The 18,167-nt window shown below is 51.1% G+C and overlaps 1 protein-coding gene and 1 pseudogene across 3 annotated transcripts in view; both read left to right on the plus strand.

Moving 5' to 3' along the window:
* Window positions 1–8,227: 8,227 nt before the first annotated feature.
* LOC133049668 (small ribosomal subunit protein eS6-like) lies at window positions 8,228–9,003 on the plus strand (annotated as a pseudogene).
* A 1,084-nt stretch (window positions 9,004–10,087) lies between these two features.
* Window positions 10,088–18,167, plus strand: part of SLC7A1 (solute carrier family 7 member 1) — a 63,641-nt gene continuing 55,561 nt past the window's right edge. For all 3 annotated transcript variants that reach the window (XR_009691395.1, XM_061133678.1, XM_061133679.1), the window contains exon 1: window positions 10,088–10,415. The gene's annotated coding sequence lies outside the window, so the exon portion shown is untranslated. The remainder of the gene's footprint in view (window positions 10,416–18,167) is intronic.

The following is an 18,167-nucleotide window of genomic DNA, read 5'->3' on the forward strand; positions in this document are numbered from 1 at the left end:
CCAATACTTTGGCTACCTCATGCGAAGAGTTGACTCATTGGAAAAGACCCTGATGCTGGGAGGGATTGGGGGCAGGAGGAGAAGAGGAAGACAGAGGATGAGATGGCTGGATGGCATCACTGACTCGATAGACATGAGTTTGGGTAAACTCCGGGAGCTGGTGATGGACAGGGAGGCCTGGCGTGCTGCGATTCATGGGGTCGCAAAGAGTCGGACACGACTGAGTGACTGAACTGAATATATAACAAATGACTTATAGATCAATGGCAAGAAAGTGTTAGTTGCTCAGTTGTGTCTGACTCTTTGCGACCCTCATGAACTGTAGCCTGCCAGGCTCCTCTGTCCATGGAAGAAGAGGAAAGAATACTGGAGTGGGTAGCCAGTAAAGTCAATGGCAAAGGAGTGGACTATTCAACAAATGGTGTTGGGCAACTAGCTAATTGGGGGGTGACCTAACCTGTATTCTCACTTCAGAGCATTAGAAGAAATTTGGGATAAAGTAAATAATTGAATAAAAAACAAACTGTAAGATCACACATTATCTGAGTGACTCACTAACCTCTAGTCAGAAAAAGCTTTCTAAGGACAAGAGCAATTAAAGGAACAACAGAAGGAAAGATAACTAGGTAAAAACGCAAAGTCTGTACAACAAAAATAAAAAAATTTAAAAAATGAACAATCACTTGGGAAAAAATCCTAGGCAGTATAAAAATGAGAAAACAATTCCTTATGATACACGACATTTCTTCATTACTTTAAAATATTTTAGTTTTTGCTGTTTCCCCAAACTCTCTTATTTACCACTCAAATGACTGCCTCCAAAGGTCATAAACGTGTAACCTGGAGCAGGTTCTCAGACCTGGAACTTCCCTTTACTTCCTGCATATCTAGGGCTCAGCACCTTACAATCATCCTTTAGCCTGAAAAGCATATTTCAGGCTAATTAAGCATTAAGAAATGTTACTGCAAGTCTGCTGGCCTCGAGTTCTCACAGTTCTTATTTAGTGGAAAATGTCTTTATTTCACAGTTGGCATATTTTTGCTGCATACAGAATTCTGTGTTGACGTTTTGGTTTTTGTTTGTTTCTACAAATGTTTGTTTTGTTTGTTTTCACACTTGCTTTACAAATGTCAGCCACCGTTTTGGCCTCCTTTGTTTCCGCTGATAATCCACGTTTTTTGTGATGTGTCATTTTCCCCCTCTGGTTGCTTGAAAGAATCTCCCTTTGGATTTCTGCAGTTTGACTATGGTTGCTTTTCTTTGTATTTGTTCTGCTTCTGGTTTGCTGACCTTGGATTTACAAGTTGATCTTTTTTCATCAAGTTTGGAAAATCTCTGCCGTTATTTCTTCAGACAGCTTTTCCAGCTAAGTGTATAATTTAGGGCAGAACTGAGTTTATCTTTTGGCCCTACAGTGTGGTGAAAGGACCTGGGTTTAGACTGAAGTCCTTTGGGAAAGTCATTTAACATTCCGAACATCCAGTGTCCTCTTCTGCGGGAAAGGAAATTAAAATCCTCACCTTGTGGGATTTCTTTGAGAGTTAAGCAAAATGGTGCTTATAAAGGATATACAAGGTATGCAAGTACTAATAAAAGGTGGGCCTGATGGTGTTTAAAGTATTTTTTCAGACAGCCCAAGTTCGAAAAGTACATATGCTCAATTATCCTCTATTAACATCCTAAAAGACTCTCTTGTTGAATTACCTGGCAGAGAACAGGGAATTTATGTGTGTGTATATATGTATATATATACATATATATATATACACCATTATGTATTATGTATATATGTATATATTATGTATATATACATAATTATGTATACATATTATATATAATTATTATATACATATAATTTATGTGTGTATATATATATACACACACACACACACATATATATATATATGGTCTTCCCTGATAGCTCAGTTGGTAAAGAATCCCGCTGCAATGCAGGAGACCCCGGTTTGATTCCTGGGTCGGAAAGATCCAATGGTGAAAGGATAGGCTACCCACTCCAGCATTATTGGGCTTCCCTGATGGCTCAGCTGGTAAAGAATCTGCCTGCAATGCGGGAGACCTGGGTTCAATCCCTGGGTTGGGAAGATCCCCTGGAGAAGGGAACGACTACCCACTCCAGTATTCTGGCCTGGAGAATTCCATGGCCTGTATAAGTCCAAGGGGTCGCAAAGAGTCGGACACGACTGAGCGACTTTCACTTTCATATATATATATATATCCTTCTGTTGTCTTTGGAGTGGAAAGCACAGCTCAGGAAAGTTACCAGCATGGGTGCTAGAGGTCTGGCAACATTGGCAGAGGTGAGTGGACACACAGAATCCAGTCATGAATCATCAGCAGCCCACCTTTTCCCAGACACTCATCCGGGGGCACAAGAGTCAGCTTGTTTATCCTTATTAACAGAGGCGTGCCACACAGGAGAGAATGGAAAAATGAATGATCTCCATATTGTCACAGACTGTGCGACAGCAAAACAAAATGGTCCAACCACAGTACAGTTAGAACTCACATCTTCCGGTATTCTCAGTCGCTGTTGATTTCATCTGAGAAGTGTTTGCTTTAGACCTGGGCACTCTGCGCATAATTTCAGGCACCAGAAAAACCACCGAGTCATAACTGGTACCAAGGTCTCCCAGTGGCCTGCTTCCTTCCTTTATGTGGGTGGAACGCTGATATCAGCCTGGAAGGTCGGCTCACTGTGAGGAGAGGTACCCATCTTGGAGAAGAAGGCTCCTAAGGAATCACCTGTGATGGGTAGGTGGAAGTCAATGCTGGGAATGAGTGGGGCTGGACGAGGAAAGATGTGCAGATGAGGGGGGCAGTGATGACATGAGTCAGAGGCAGAACAAGGGGATGCTCGCCAGGTGAGAGGGTGGGAACCTGGCCGCTGCAGGCATCTGCGTGCTCTTTCGATCTTTAGGGGTGAATGAGCGGAAGCGCTGCTCAGGCATCTGCCAACATCTATTTGCATCTAATTGTTCTTTTGAATGGCAGTATATCCCATGAATGGGGAGATGGAAGGTCAGGCACCACTGTAAACATACTTTAAGTTGCCCTAATGTCAGTCAAGGTATTTCTTCTTCACTTTAAAAAATTCTACCCATAGTTAATTAGGAAGTCAACAGTTAAACTGACTGCTATGTCAACATTTTGCAAATAGGACTTTTAAAATAATTTTTTTATTTATCTTTAATGGAAGGATAATTGCTTTATACTATTGTGTTGGTTTCTGCCATACACCAACATGAATCAGCCGCAGGTATACACATGTCCCCTCCCTCTTGAACCACCTCCCACCCCATCCCACCCCTCTAGGTTGTCACAGAGCATGGCTTTGAGCTCCCTCTGTCATACAGCGAATTCCCATTGGCTATTTATTTTACATATGATAATGTATATATTTCCATGCTACTCTCTCCACCCTCTCCTCACACAGGACTTTAAAAACTTGAGAGTTCTATATGAGAACAGAGAACCTCCGCCCTGCATCCCCCCCCTACCTCAACCCCAGAGAAAGAAAGAAGAAATTTATATTTCTTTGGTCCTTGTGACAATCACTTAGAACACCACTCAGTCAGCCTGATGAATGATCAATGGTTAAGTAATAAGCTATTCAGGGTAACTAATGACTAACTCTTGTGACACTTCCATAGGAAACTTAATAAGAGAAAGAATATTCTTCTGAAAACAAGCAGAGCAGCGGTCTCAGCTTGATATCACTGCTGTGCTGACTTATCAAGCTTGACCTAGTGGGAGGGTTTGGGGTTGGGCTGCCTGAAGCGATTTGGAGTGGAAATTTCTGGGAAGCAACCAACCAAAGGGGAGAGTCTGCACGTCCGGGTCAAGGCTGGCCTGGAAGGGGAAGGGCATTTCTCTTTACAGCCAGTTTTCTCATATGGCATCCTTCAGTCCACGGGAGAGGAGACTGATTAAAAGAAGGGTAAATGAGAATAGTCTCTCTGGGCAGTGGGAACACAGGCAGTGCTGGCCTGCAGCATGGTGTCCTGGGGCCGTGTGACAAAACCAGCACAGTTGGATGCCAGGCTTGTCTCCCTACTGGGGGCAGCATCAGAGCACAGAACAGGTGTGCCCAGAGCGGTCGCTGGAGCCGGATGGTGGTAACACACGAAGAACACGTGGTCCGGATTGTTGCCTATGGCAGCTGCGTGATTCTACTTAGCAACTGGGCTCATTTCAGGCAGTAACACAACCTGACTTATCCCTCATCTTTCCCTTAGTCCTGAATCCATAGGTACCCCAGTTACTTGAATGCTCCCCTCCCTCTCATCCCATATTGGGGGACTTCTCTGGACACAGATCAGATACCAGGGGCAACACTTCTGGATGCCTGTCTTTTAATAATGGTGGCCATCTCCAGTGCCAGCATTCTGGGACCCAAAATCTGAAGCCATCCTCTAGGGAAATATGGGGTGTATATCTCACCCCAGAGCCTAAGGTATGTCATCAGAAGTGGTGTATTTCTATTTACAGAGACACCTGGAGGAGAATCACCTCTTAAAAGTTGCTCTGCAAAAGTCCAGAAGTAGATGAATAGCTTGTGACCATCATTCATGACAAGCTGTCTACAATGTCATTCTGTACTATGATTGGGAAAGATGGGTGAGAAGTCCATATCGGGGAATAACTGGATGCCTTTGAGGCAGAATAATTTCCACCTGACTACTTTTAGCCACCATGATGTTCCTTTTTTTTTTTTTGGTGTGTGAGATCTTAGTTCCCTGACCAGGGATCCAACCACACCCCCTGCAGTGGCAGCGCAGTGGAGTCTTAACTGCTAGACTACCAGGCAAGTACCGCCATGATGGTCTTGGAATGAACTTTGTCTTTGCTACACGAACAACTAAGATCTGCTTTCATCTTTACTTCTTTAAAGAAACCCCCGGCTAAGGCTTACCGCCATGCAGGAATTATAAAAAGCATATTTAACAAGCATGATGCTGTAGGCACCAATCCATTAGAAGGGGTAAACAGTGGTCCGGTTGAACTGGCGCCAACCAGCTGAGGTTGAACTCTGCCTGTCAGGATGGCACCATCTCTATTCACCCAGACACAGTGTCCAGCACCCAGTGCAAGATGATCAGATGTCCCTCTAGGCCAGCAGCTCTCAAAGGAGGGAGGGCAATTTCTGCCTTCTCGGGGCTGTTTGCAACGCTGAAGGACATTTTTGCTTGTGGAAGGGTGCAACTGGCACCCAGTATGTAGAGACAAGGACTCTGCGGACATCCCTTCCATGCACAGGGTGACCCCCTGAAACACAGCATTATTTGACACAAAACATCAAGAGTGGAGCACGTGAGAGAGGCTGCTCACAGTAATATCCTTCTTCTGAGTTGCCCATGCTCAGGATTCTAGCAAAGCTCTTGCAGATGGGCTTGTGGGCTAGTTCCTACCCGCCTGCCAACTTAAGAAGGGTGTGCTGTTGGTGCACCGTGAAAAGCCATCTGTAAATACCACTGCTCCTGTGGCTCCCCCAGCTCCCACTAAGCCTCTTAGGAGTCAAAGAATAAAACAGGTGCTGATAAAGTCATCCCTCTGGTATTTGCTTGTATCAGTGGAGCATGCATTAGGTGAAAATCATTAATGAGTATAGTAACAGTAATCAGTAGCCTTTATGGAGTCATATTATTAAAAGCCAGGCACTTCACAGGGGGCTTTTATTATCACAACTCTTTCAGCAGCTCCTTAGAGATCCCATTTTTCAGATGAGAAAACTGAGGCCCAGAGAGCCTCAGTTACCTGGTGCCAGTCCCACAGACACTCTGTCTCTACTGTTTGTGTTCTCAGCCACTGCACTGTTGCCGTGACGGCCCATGCTCCGAGCAGGGAAGTTCACCACAAAAGGTAAACACCAAGACCTAATCCCAGGACTGTGAGGTCACAGAAGCTCAAGGCAGGAAGGGATGTTGAGGGATATGGACAGAATGTTTAGAACCTGAAATGTCTTTGCATAAAGGTTGTACTTTTGCTTGACCAAGTTAGAAACATCTGGAATGTTAGTCTTAGTTGCTTAGTCATGTTTGACTCTTTGCAACCCCGTGGCCTGTAACCCACGGACAGATCATCGTCATTCGTGAAACTGTTAGCAGCTCAGTTGTGTCCCACTCTTTGCAACCCCATGGACTGTAGCCCGCCAGGCTCCCCTGTCCATGGGCTTCTCCAGGCAAGAATACTGGAGTATAGTATAGCCATTTCCTTCTCCAGGGGACCATCCCGACCCACAGGTCGAACCCAGGTCTCCTGCATTGGCAGGTGGATTCTTCACCATCTGAGCCACCAGGGAAGCCCCTGATGAAATATCCGGGGTGTTAGGGTGAGCTGAGACCTCATTCCTTTTTTATCCTAATATAGTAGGAAAGTGTTAACTGTGATGAGAGCTTTCAGAGTGCAGTCACCACTGTGTCTAGGTTTGACTGAAAATGGTGTATTGCAATACCAAGTGGCACACCCTCTTAGAAATTCAAAGGATGGGATGGTTTTTGTCAAATTGAATCCCTGCAGGAATAAGCTAAGCCCCATGAATGATGGGTTTGATCCCTGGGTTAGGAAGATCCCCTGGAAAAGGGAATGGCTACCAACTCCAAAATTCTTGCCAGGAAAATCCCACGGACAGAGGAGCCTGGTGGGCTACAGTCCATGGGGTCGCAAAGAGTCGGACACGCCTGAACAACTAACAGTTTCACTAATGACAAAGATCTGTCCGGGGAGCAGTCTCCAGGTGCCACACAGAACCCCAGGATTCATAGGTGGGGGCCTTTCCTGGTTGAGTGGAAATGGAAGAGAATCAGAAACCTGGGCTCCAGGGCTGGTGACACTTTCTTCGATTTCATATCTTCCAATGAGAAGGTGGAAGAAGGGACAGTAGAAGCTCAGAGGAAAAGAAGACGAGGTCAGAGGCTGCTTGAGTTGTTGACCCCCTCCTTTCACAGGTGATGCAGTCCAGGCTCATGGCCACATCCAGCCAGAGAGCTGTTGTGCCTTCTGGCCTCTCTGCTCACAGTGGGGACACCAGCCTTCTGCAGTTGGTCCTTGCTGTCTTGCTGTTCTTCCCCATCTAGGGCCAGTGCTCCTTGTGTTGGCAGTACAGCTACCACACTGCACTGTTAGAGACAAGGAGACTTCGGAGAACCTCGACGGCTTTCCTACCTTCCACACTGGGCACATGGGCCAAGAGGGAGGAGAACAATTGTGGGGAAACACCGAAATCGCAACAGATTGCTAAATAACCCCAACGGAGGCATGGGTCTTCTGTGGTGAGGAGTTCAGTGCTGTCAGCGCCAGGGCCTGGCTGTGCCTCCCTTTGGTCCTGTGGTCTTGAGACTACGTGGCCTCCAAGCATAATTAGTTTTCTGCTGTTTCACATTCGGTCTTTCCTACCAGGAAGCTGCTAGCTTGCAGGCCTGGTGAAAAAGGGCCCGCAGAGGGTCTCCTCTCGCTTTTCTGAAGGTGAAGCCTGCTGGGTGGGACTGCTGAACTGGGCACATTGCCAAAAATCTCCCGGATTATGAGGACCCATACATCCACCAGGGCCTGGAATATTTGATCTCAGAATTTACAAATACTAACTCTATGTTCCATGTCTGGGCCACACAAGCACAGCATCTCTACAATCCATCAAATTCTGTTTTACTTTAAAAAAAAATCCCACAATCATATTTCAGGCACTAAGGGATAGTCTGCTAAGAACACAAGGTTTATAAGCTCCAAACAGAGGTGAGATAGCTTGCAGGAAACCTTACAGGAATGAAGTAGAAAGTGAAAGTTGCCCAGTCGTGTACTACTCTTTGCGACCCCATGGACCATACAGTCCATGGAATTCTCCAGGCCAGAATACTGGAGTGGGTAGCCATTCCCTCCTCCAGGGGGTCTTCCCAACCTAGGGATTGAACCCAGGTCTCCCACATTACAGGCAGATTCTTTACCAGCTGAGCCACAAGGGAAGTAGTAGAATTCAGATTCAAATCCAGATCAAGGGCAAAGGCAAAGCGGGTGGTCCTTGACTCTCACCAGGATTCTTTTTGTCTGGCTGTGTCAGTGTTAAGGAGACAGTGGGATTCAGGAAGAGCTTCGTTCGGCACAGGAGACCTCCTTAATGCAACTTGAGAGCATCCCGTCACCAACAGACAGTTCCAACTGAAATGTACTGTTTTAAAACTAGGCCCGGCTCTTTTTCGTGGCACCTCAGAGCCTGTCGGCCGCTTCAGAATGAAGCTGAACATCTCTTTCCCAGCCACTGGCTGCCAGAAGCTCATTGAAGTGGATGATGAACGAAAATTTCGTACCTTCTACGAAAAGCGTATGGCCACAGAAGTTGCTGCTGACGCTCTGGGTGAAGAATGGAAGGGTTATGTGGTCCGAATCTGTGGCGGGAACGATAAGCAGGGTTTCCCCATGAAGCAGGGTGTCTTGACCCATGGCCGAATTCGCCTGCTACTGAGTAAGGGGCATTCCTGTTACAGACCAAGGAGGACTGGAGAGAGAAAGCGCAAATCTGTATGGGGTTGCATTGTGGATGCCAATCTGAGTGTTCTCAACTTGGTCATTTGAAAAAAGGGGAGAAGGATATTCCTGGACTCATTGATACTATAGTGCCTCGTCGCCTAGGTCCCAAAAGAGCTAGCAGAATCCGAAAACTTTTCAATCTCTCTAAAGAAGATGATGTCCGCCAGTATGTTGTGCGAAAGCCCCTAAACAAAGATGGTAAGAAACCTAGGACTAAAGCACCCAAGACTCAGCATCTCGTGACTCCACGAGTTCTGCAACACAAATGCGGGCGTGTTGCTCTGAAGAAACAGCGTACTAAGAAAAATTAAGAAAAGGCTGCAGAATATGCTAAACTTTTGGCCAAGAGAATGAAGGAGACCAAAGAAAAATGGCAGGAACAGATTGCCAAGAGACGGAGGCTGTCCTCTCTGAGAGCTTCTACTTCTAAGTCTGAGAGTCCAGCCAAAAATGAGATGTTCTAAGAGTAACAAATAAATAAGATCAGACATCAAAAACAAACAAACAAACAACAATGCTTGTGCAGTCACTCTAACCCCATGGGCTGTAGCGCGTCAGGTTGCTCTGTCCATGGAATTCTCCAGCCCTGTTCAAAGTGCCTTGCAAATACTAGCCTATTTTTATGCATTCATGAAAACATTTCTGAAGCTGGCACCCTGCAGTGGTAATAGCGTATGGTACTTTGTGACAATACTGCTGACAATGAGCCCCTGTTACTGACCAAGGACAATTGTTGGGGGTGGGGGCGGGCGGGTAGGAAGTGTGGAAAGGATTTAAAGGTCGTGGACACCAGGCTGCTATGGTTTTTCCTTCTTTCCTACAAAGTTAGGAGGCCGGGAGGATTAATTTATGACCTACTTACCTCTTTCATGTCAAAGGTTACTGGAGTTCTAGAGATCGTGGTTCTTGCTTGGGTTTTTGGAGCAAAGAGGAAGCCTGCGAGGTGAGAGCAGGGGTGATTCGGTCTCTGCTACCTCCCTCCGGGGGACAGCAGGTGCGGAAGTCACCGCGGTGACATGCCTGTAGGGCAGGCGCTAGTCCCGCCGCCGGGGCACAGGAGGACTCGGGCTTTCTGGTCCTTCCTGACAAGGGGCGAGGATGTGTTATTTATTAAAAACAGGCAATAGTCATAAAATATTCCGATGACAAAGAAAAGATTTCCAATAATACTTAAAAAAAAAAAAAAACCTTCAAGTGTCTCCCCAGTGTTTTCATTTAAGAGGAGGCAAACCGGCCGTGAGCGCGGTGTCTGCCGGCTTGCTGGGGCCCGCGATCAGGGGTGGACAGTCTGGGCGGGGGGCGGGGAGGCGTCGCACCAACTTGGTCCACGCTGGGGTGGGGGCGGGGCTGCGGGCAGGGGCGGGCGTCCGCCGCCGCGTCAGCAAGCGCCGCCCACCGCGGGGGAATCCCAGGCCCCGGCCCCGCGCGCGAAGCTCCGAGCCCCGCCCCGCGCACCGCCCTCGCCGCGGTCGGCCCCCGGAGCCGCGGCCGCGCGGCGCTGCCATTGGTGCCCGGCGGTGACGCGGGCCCGCCGGCCGGGGCGGCGGGGGCCGGGGAGGGCGGGCGCGGGGCGCGGCTGATGAAACCCGCGCGCCAGATGCCTCCCGCCCTCCACGCTCCATTCACTCCGCGCGGGCAGGTGTGAGCGGCGGGTCCTCTGCTAGCGGAGCGCGGGACCACCAGCTGTCGGTTACCCCAGGCTCCGATCCCGCGCGCCGCACCTCCGCCCGATCATCCGGCAGTCCCGCCGATCCTCGGCCGAGCGTCCGTCCAGTCCAGCTGCGCCTCCGTCCGACCGAGCGTCCATCAGTCCAGCCCTGATTAGTGCGTCTGTCCAGCGACGGTCCTGCCCGCATCCTGCCGCCCTGCGGGTTCGGTGAGTGGCCGGCCTGCCGAGTCCGGGTCACCTTCGTGGGGTGGGGTGAGGTGATCCCGGCGCTGCGTGGGGCCGCGGCAGGGCAGCGCGGGGTCAGCGCGCGGGGGGGCGGCTCGGGTGGGGGCACTGGCATTCTCTGGGTGGGCGCGCGGGCCGGGCTGGCAGGCGGGCGGGCGGTGCGCGCGGCCGGTGCCCATGCGGCTGTCTCCTATACGGAATCCATTTTGCTTCCCTGAAGACGCGGCGTGGTGCATGATGCAACACCCCGTGAGTAAGCGTGGGAGCCCTGGCGCCTCCGGGTGGGTGCCACGCGTGCCCTGCCTGGCACTGGGCGCCGGGACGCACCGGTGGTCACGGGGCCGGAGCGGGCGGGTGGGCGCGCACAGGACTCGGCGGGCATCCGGGAGACCTTCCCTTACATGGCGCACAGCGGAGCACCCCACCCCGCCACGAGGTCCGCGACGTGTCATCGGCCGCGCGTCCGGAGCCAGCCTCGGGAGGTTCGCGGGGTGGTCCCGCGGCAGGTGGTCGGTTGGTGACGGCGCTGCGCACCCCGCGCGCTGGCCGCGGCGCCCACCTCTATTCCTCCGTGGACCCCCTGGAAGTTCCCTGGCCCGCCTCCACCTCTCACCCGGCCCCCCACGGGGGGTTGCTTAGGGGAAGTTCCCAGCCCCCCACCCCCGCACCGGGTGGGTTTCCTTGTGACCCGAACTGGCCTCCCCGGCCAGTGATCACCGCTCCCGTATGGTTTTTTTTCTGGTGGGAGGAAGTTCCGGCTTCACCGAGACGACCTATTCTCGGTGTGTTTCTTTCTACGTAGTAGAAAACTTCCCAGGCCAGGCGGTCGGCGGTCATCCTGAGACCTGTGTCTACGCAGCAGCCGCGCGCTGTAGTACTACGGCCGCGTGCCCTGTTCGCTCCCTCTTCCCCCTTTTCCGTGGCTCTGAGACCCGGAGGGGAGAGGTGCTTTACCTGTGTGATTAGGACAGCCAGGCAAGTGCCCCTGGAAGAAAACCACACTCACTGCCCAGCACCCACCCTCAGGCTCTCAGGTGTAACCTGGAGTAGGTTTCATTCCAGACTCCTCGACAGAGGAGGGGGCCAGGGTTTCCATCCTAGGTCTATTTCCCTAAATGAGCTCTTAAACATGTGACCCGGGAGAACTGTGTTTTGGCCTCTGGCAGAGCTTCCTCATTGTGCTTAATTTGAATTGCAATTTATGTGGGATTTATCTTAACGTTTCTTGCCACTTGTGTCTGGTTCCGATAATAGGAAACCATGATACATTTATCCCCCCTGACATTTTTAGTTGATCTCAGTGGAAATTATTATTTTTACGTTGAACACACCCCTCTGTCATTAAAACGAAAGGCCTTAAGTCCCACAGTCGGAATAGAAACTTAGGGGGATAAAGTAAACAATGGATTCAAAGAGTTTTGAAAGGTTTTAGCATATTAAGATCATGTTTAATTATTGGAGATAAAATCTAAAGTGTGCCAGAGGAGTTTTGACTCAAACAGGATGAGAGTGAATAGAAATCAGAAATGTACTCTCAGTTGTTTAAATCTGGGTTGAGCCACATGGATGCTCTTATGCATATGATTATCTGCTTTAAAGGAAAACAGGGCTTGAAACACGAGATTGCTGACCTTGGGGAGCTTGCTTTTTAAGACACATGTTAATTATATCTGGTAGAAGCTTTCATTCTTTGATGGAATTAAACACATGTCTACTGACTGTTCTAGTCTGTAGTTTCTTGTCTACTAAGGCCAGTAAAAATATGTAATTATGTTGGAGGGCCCTGCCATGTGTCTAATTAAATTAATCCCTTTCATTATTAACCATGTATTTGGAGGTATTGGTCTGTTAATCCCAGGGAGGAATTTGAAGCCGGAATAAATGTGTCCTTGTTTTGGGAAGAAACATTTTCCTCTGACCCTGGAGTTCTCTGAACTTCCCCGGTGGCTCAGACGGTCAAGAAGCTGCTGGCCAATAAGGAGACACAGATTTGATCCCTGGGTTGGGAAGATCCCCTGGAGAAGGCAGTGGTAACCCACTCCAGGATTCTTGCCTAGGAAATCCCATGGACAGAGTGGCCTGGCAGGCTATAGTCCATGGAGTTGCAAAGAGTCAGACATGAATGAGGGAGTAACACTTGGGAGTTATCTGGGCCATAGGCGTCTTCTGAGACGGCCATCCTTCCACCTGGAGTGCGCCTGCAGATGGGCCCTCCCCCATTTGCTCCAGCTGAGGGCAGGCCCCTAGGACGAGAGGACTTGACCTTTTTTCTCAGGGAGGCAGAGAGTGGTGGGCAGCTGTCCCAGAGGGCAAGGGTTCAGACCCGGTGTGCAGAAGAGATAGGGGAAGGGGCGGGCACAGAGGCGGGGAGGCCAGGGCAGAAGCTGGTAGTCAGGTGTGGGAAAGAAAGGCAAGTCAAGCTTCTTTATGCGCGAGCCAGAGTGACTGTGTGTCGTTTCTCTGCGGGCTGGATGGTGGCAGCTTGTCCAGGGTGGAACTGGTAGAAACATGACTGGTTGAGCTCTGCGCCATCTGTAGGCTGGTGTCCTCGCTCCGTCTGTGGATTTAAAGGAAGAATCCAGGTGAAGCGGGAGAGGTGGGTCCCAGGAGAGCAGAGCCACTGTTCTGGTGAGGTCGGGAAGAGCGCGTTGGGAAGGACTTTGTAAAAGGCACAGCTGGCTTTTCTCAGACCCTTGCATCCTCACGGACAGGACTGAGCCCCACCTGCCCTGTTGTAGCCACGTGCGGCGCCCCGGCCTGCTCATGCTCCCCTGCGCCCTCCAGAGGGCTTCCAGGCTGTGGTTTGTTGGGCGGCCCCGCACGGGGACTGTGGCCATGGGGTGGGCCTGCTTTTTCATTCCTGGCCTTCAGGACGCCTGCCTTCCACGGGTTTCTTGGGCTTGAGGCCCCTGGCCCTGGTCTTTAGGCTGAAGTTGTATCCACCCCCAAGGTTTTAGGTCACTTCCAGTGGGAGGAGAAGAATAGCCTCTTTGGTGGAAGGTTATCAGCCCTGTAGTGACTTCAGCAGTTTCTCTTTCTCCATACTCCCCCCAAATTCCAAAGTAGCTTTGACACCAGCCACCCCTACACTTGTGCAAAGTGAGACACAGCCTACCATGGGGGTTCAGTGTGTTCTGTGAAGCTGCTAGAAGGACGGGCAGCACGTCGTGAAAGGACTGGGTGGGCTGCTGTCCTCATTTCCCTGCAAAGGCGTTAACGATTCACTCGTCCAGGGGACACAGGTCACACGTTGGAATAGATTCTGACCTGAGGTCCCCCATCATGCCACACACGGGTCTGTCACTCAGCTTTTCCTCTGGTTGTTATCACTAGTAGGGGAGGAGGGGGCACCGCCAAGTGGTAGATTCGGGGAAGAGACCACATCAGTGTGGAGTTCGAAGGCTTTACAGCTTCAGTGCAGCCTCAGATCATCACCCTGAAGTGAGGATGCTGCTTCCAGGAGCTGGGGCTGGTGGTCCATTGCCGAGAACGGGGCCCCTGAGGCCCCTGCGGCCAGCTCTGTCGCATCTATGTGCAGCCTCCGGAAGGTCCTGTGGACAGTCTGGCCCCTGCAGACATGTGAATCCTCCCTTTCAGCCTTGTGATAATGCAGTGAATAAACAGAAGTGAAAGAGTAAAGGTACTATAGTGTCAGTCGCTCAGTCGTGTCCGACTCTTTGTGACCCTATGGACTGGGGTCGACCCCGTGAACTATAGCCCTCCAGGCTCCTCTGTCCTTGGGATTCTCCAGGCAAGAATATTGGGGTGGGTTACCATTCCCTCCTCCAGGGGATCTTCCCAACCCAGGGATCGAACCGGTATCTCCTTCATTGACGGGCAGATTCTTTACCATCTGAGCCACCAGGGAAGCCCAATAAAGAAAGGTACTAAGTCAACACATTTAGTGTCTTTCATGAAATAAGTTCTTTCCTCTGCCAGCCTCCTCTTCTGATAAGCGCAACCAGAAGTCAAGCTCCAGAAAGGCTTCACGGGCTCCCGAGAGGTGGGTTTAAACAGAGGAGGGAGAAACAAGGTCCTGCGTCAAGCAGGACAGTGTGGATTTCCACGCCGTCTCCTTTTTCCCAGAATCACCTTTCCCCTCTGGACGCAGTTGTGTCCGTAACAGTCTGTCTTCCTGCCCTAGAGCTTTCTTCCAAATATCTATGCAGATAAGATTCCTGTGTAGGAGAACCACCAAGTGCTTTCCTAGTTACGTGGGAGTAGAGGCTGACCGCGCGTGCTGGGCACACAGCGGGCTCTGCCTCGGGACCTGCTCACGGTGCCAGCCCCGGGCTGCCCCCCACCCCCGCTCTCCTCATGGCCCCCTGCCCCAGAGTGGGCTCCACTTATCTCTAAAATGCCTTTTTCCAAGATATTTCTCAGAGCCACATTTAAATTCTTTTCTGTATTGCCTGCATAGTAATTGACTTCTAGTACCCACTGTGTACGGTTGAGGGGATTTAAATGAGGCCATAATCCAGGTTATGCACCTCACACAACTCTGACACATACCAAGGCTTCATGTAAATATTCGCTGTTATGTTGGAGAGAAAGCTCAGTTCTTTGATTTCAGCATGGAGGAAAACAAAATTTGCAACAGCTTTGTTTTGCTGTTGCAAACTGCTTTCCCGAGATGTTGACGTGTAGTCCCTTCTCCTTGGAGCTGTGTCCACACTGCAGGGGGTGGTGTAGGGCCTGGTGTCAGGGAGGCCGGTTCCGCAGATCTCAGATCCACAACCTTGGGTTTGAACCCTCCTCATGCCTCGGGGTGGCTTCCCTGGTGGCTCAGATGGTAAAGAATCTGCCTGCAATGCAGGAGACACGGGTTCAATCCCTGGCTGGGGAAGATCCCCTGGAGAAGAAAATGGCAACCCACTCCAGTATTCTTGACTGGAGAACCCCCTGGACAGAGGAGACTGGCGGGCTGCAGTTCGTGGGGTCACGGAGAATCAGACATGACTGAGTGACTAACACTTCCCCTTTTCTTCCATGCCTCTGGGAGGCAGAACTCCCGGCCGCGTTCCCAGTGTTTGCCTGTGCGTGTCTGTGTGCACGTGCATATGTGTGTGCGTGAGTGAGAAAGGGTGTGCATGTGTGTCTGTTTGGAAGGTGTTTACCCTCATCCATCCCAACCTGAGACATTTTTTCCAAGTTACCCTGAGGGCTTTGGGGTTAAAAACTTGGGCCACGTCTGTTTCCCACCATTTTTCCTCCTTCCTGGAGGGGTGATGTAGATCCTTGAGAGGGGTGGGGTGGGGTGGGGTGGGGTGGCGGGCCATCACTGGGAGTGCTGGCGAGGGGAAAGGAGGGACCGTGGTCTGACTGGTGTTTCATCACACGGTTGTCACTGTCATCTTCCCGCCCGTGAAGATGCTTGCGGTGACCTTTTCAGGTTGGCTTGGAAACGCTCTCTTTCTCTGGATCTTTTTATCTGCCCACCAAGTATCATTAACCAAAGTCTCTTAGACCAAGTAGGAAGGAAGGGAGAGGCCCTGGGGTTGAGTAAGACTCAGACTACAAGCCCTTGTGAGCGCTCACTGTGGGCTGCGCGCTTTCTGTGTTTTTTATTTAATCCTCACAGCCGCCCGGTGAGGTCGGTCCTGCTGTTTGGCTGATGGGGAGGAGGCCCAGAGAAGGGATGCAAGTTGTCGACGGGCGCAGGGGTGGGTTGTAAGCGGCAGAGCGTGGATTTGCCCCTGGGACCTGGCCCCGGGGTCCTGACACTGAATGTGCCCAGGGCCGTGGACATCACCCCCTGTCTAGGGCTGCGGCTGTCTCGGGACTGTGGTCTGCACCCGTGTGTGCGTGGGCCCGAGCTGGGCCCTGAGATAAGCACATGGACCTGGAGATGCCAGGCCCCCGGGCTCTCTGGGTTCTGAGTTAAGTCCTGGGGGTGCGGGAGCCGGCTGTCCCACCGCTGCACGGCGGCCCACGTTATTTCTCTATCTGCCCCCGCATCTTTGGAGTGCAGCTCTCCCCTCTCTGAGCCCCGGCTCCTGGCGCGGCTGGGGCTCTGGTGTCCCGGGACAGCTGTGCTGGCCAGTGGTCAGGCCTGGCGCTGGCGCGTGTGTGACACAGGCGGGGCCGCATTCTTTCTGGGTCAGCAGTCTGGCGTTGGCATCACCAGAACCGGCTGGACGTGGGACTTCCAGGCAGGCCCCAGAGAGCCCTGCTTCTCTGGTCTGCATCGGTCCTCTCTGCTCCCCTTCCAGCTCTGCTGGGGAGGGGGGCCCCCTGCAGGGGCTCTGGTTTCCCTCTTGATTCTCCCCCCCTTCTCAAGGCCGTGGCAGTGGTCATTGGGCCCAGATCTTTACTTCAGTAGTGCAGGTGGGGCGGGGTCTCCTTCCTTGTGAGATGCGTCTTTGACACCCTCAGAACGCTGGGGACGGGGGCTGTCTGAGCCAGGGTAGCAGCAGGGCGCGTCTTCCCTGGAGAGACTTGGCCCCAGTGGCCGGGGCCTTGGCCTTGCAGTGAGGCCCCGAGTGCAGCCAGGTGGGGTGGGAGGCTCTTCCCCAACTCTGCCTGCCTCTCTCCTCTCTTCCTTCACTTTTCAACTTTTCATGAATAATACTTAGGACTTACAGAAGAAGGTTGCAGGAGTTACAGGAGCTCCTCAGTTTTTTCAAATCACCCGTTGCTTATATTTTGTTCCTTCTTTCTGTTTATCTGTCAATCAGTTAATCTACACACACACATATATGTATTTTTTCCTGAACCCTATGAGAGTAAGTCGAAGACATCATGTCATTTGATTTACCCCCCTGCAAGCTTCAATGTGTTTCCTAATGTTATTCTCATTCTCTTACGTGAGCACAGTATGACATCAAAACCAGGAAATTTAACGTTATGACATTGTCATCTAGTCCACAGTCCACAGCCAACTTTCTTTTGTTCAAATAATGTCCTTTACATGTATGCACAGGTAGTTTGTTTCTTTCTGTTCCCTTTTTCAGGAGAGGCTTTTTCGATGGAACTGTGGTCTCATTTTCTATCTTATAAGCCTCTTTAGGGAAAAAATGTTTTTAAAAGTTAGAATACATTATTGTGAAGAACTGGGAAACTACAGAGAAGTAAAAGGAGGAGGAGATGAACACCACTGTGATTCCAGCACAGAGGGCTCGCCGGAAGGTGGATGGTCGGAAGTCTTCAGTTCAGGGCGACCTGATCCCTCAGACCTGCACCCCGAACACGAACACGCAGGGCAGGAGCCCTGAGCAGAGACCTGGGGCCCCGGGGCAGCGGGCGCCCTGTCTGGAGCCGAAGCTTTCACACCCCTGCCTACCCTCTGGCCGGTTGCCCACTTGAATAGGCAGTTAACCCCCTCGGGGTGGGGAAGGGTGGAGATCATTATTAAATACCCAGAACTTGTTCACGACTTGAAAACAAATGTTGCAGGCCCTCTCTTGTCTGCTGTGCAGCCCTGGCTCCCCAGACTCAGCAGAGGGTAGGGGCATGGGCCTGTAGGAGAGGCCAGGGGAGAGAGAAAAGGGGACACCCTAAATTGTGCATCCTAGTCTTTGCTGAGGTTCCCAGGTAAGGTTCCAAACTGCTGGATGAGGCATGGATCTTACCCGTGCGTTTTGGTTATCACAGACGTCCCCTTGATCATCACCAGCAACGCCCCCAAGTTCTCCACTCTTTGCCGGCTTAGAAGACCTCCTCACTGGGTGGGGCTGGTTTCTTAGGACCTGGCTCCCCAGGGTTTGTACCTCAGTTTCCCCGGGCTGTGAAATC

The sequence above is a fragment of the Dama dama genome, chromosome 30, assembly GCF_033118175.1.
Source record: "Dama dama isolate Ldn47 chromosome 30, ASM3311817v1, whole genome shotgun sequence".
NCBI classification, from domain to species: Eukaryota; Metazoa; Chordata; class Mammalia; order Artiodactyla; family Cervidae; genus Dama; species Dama dama.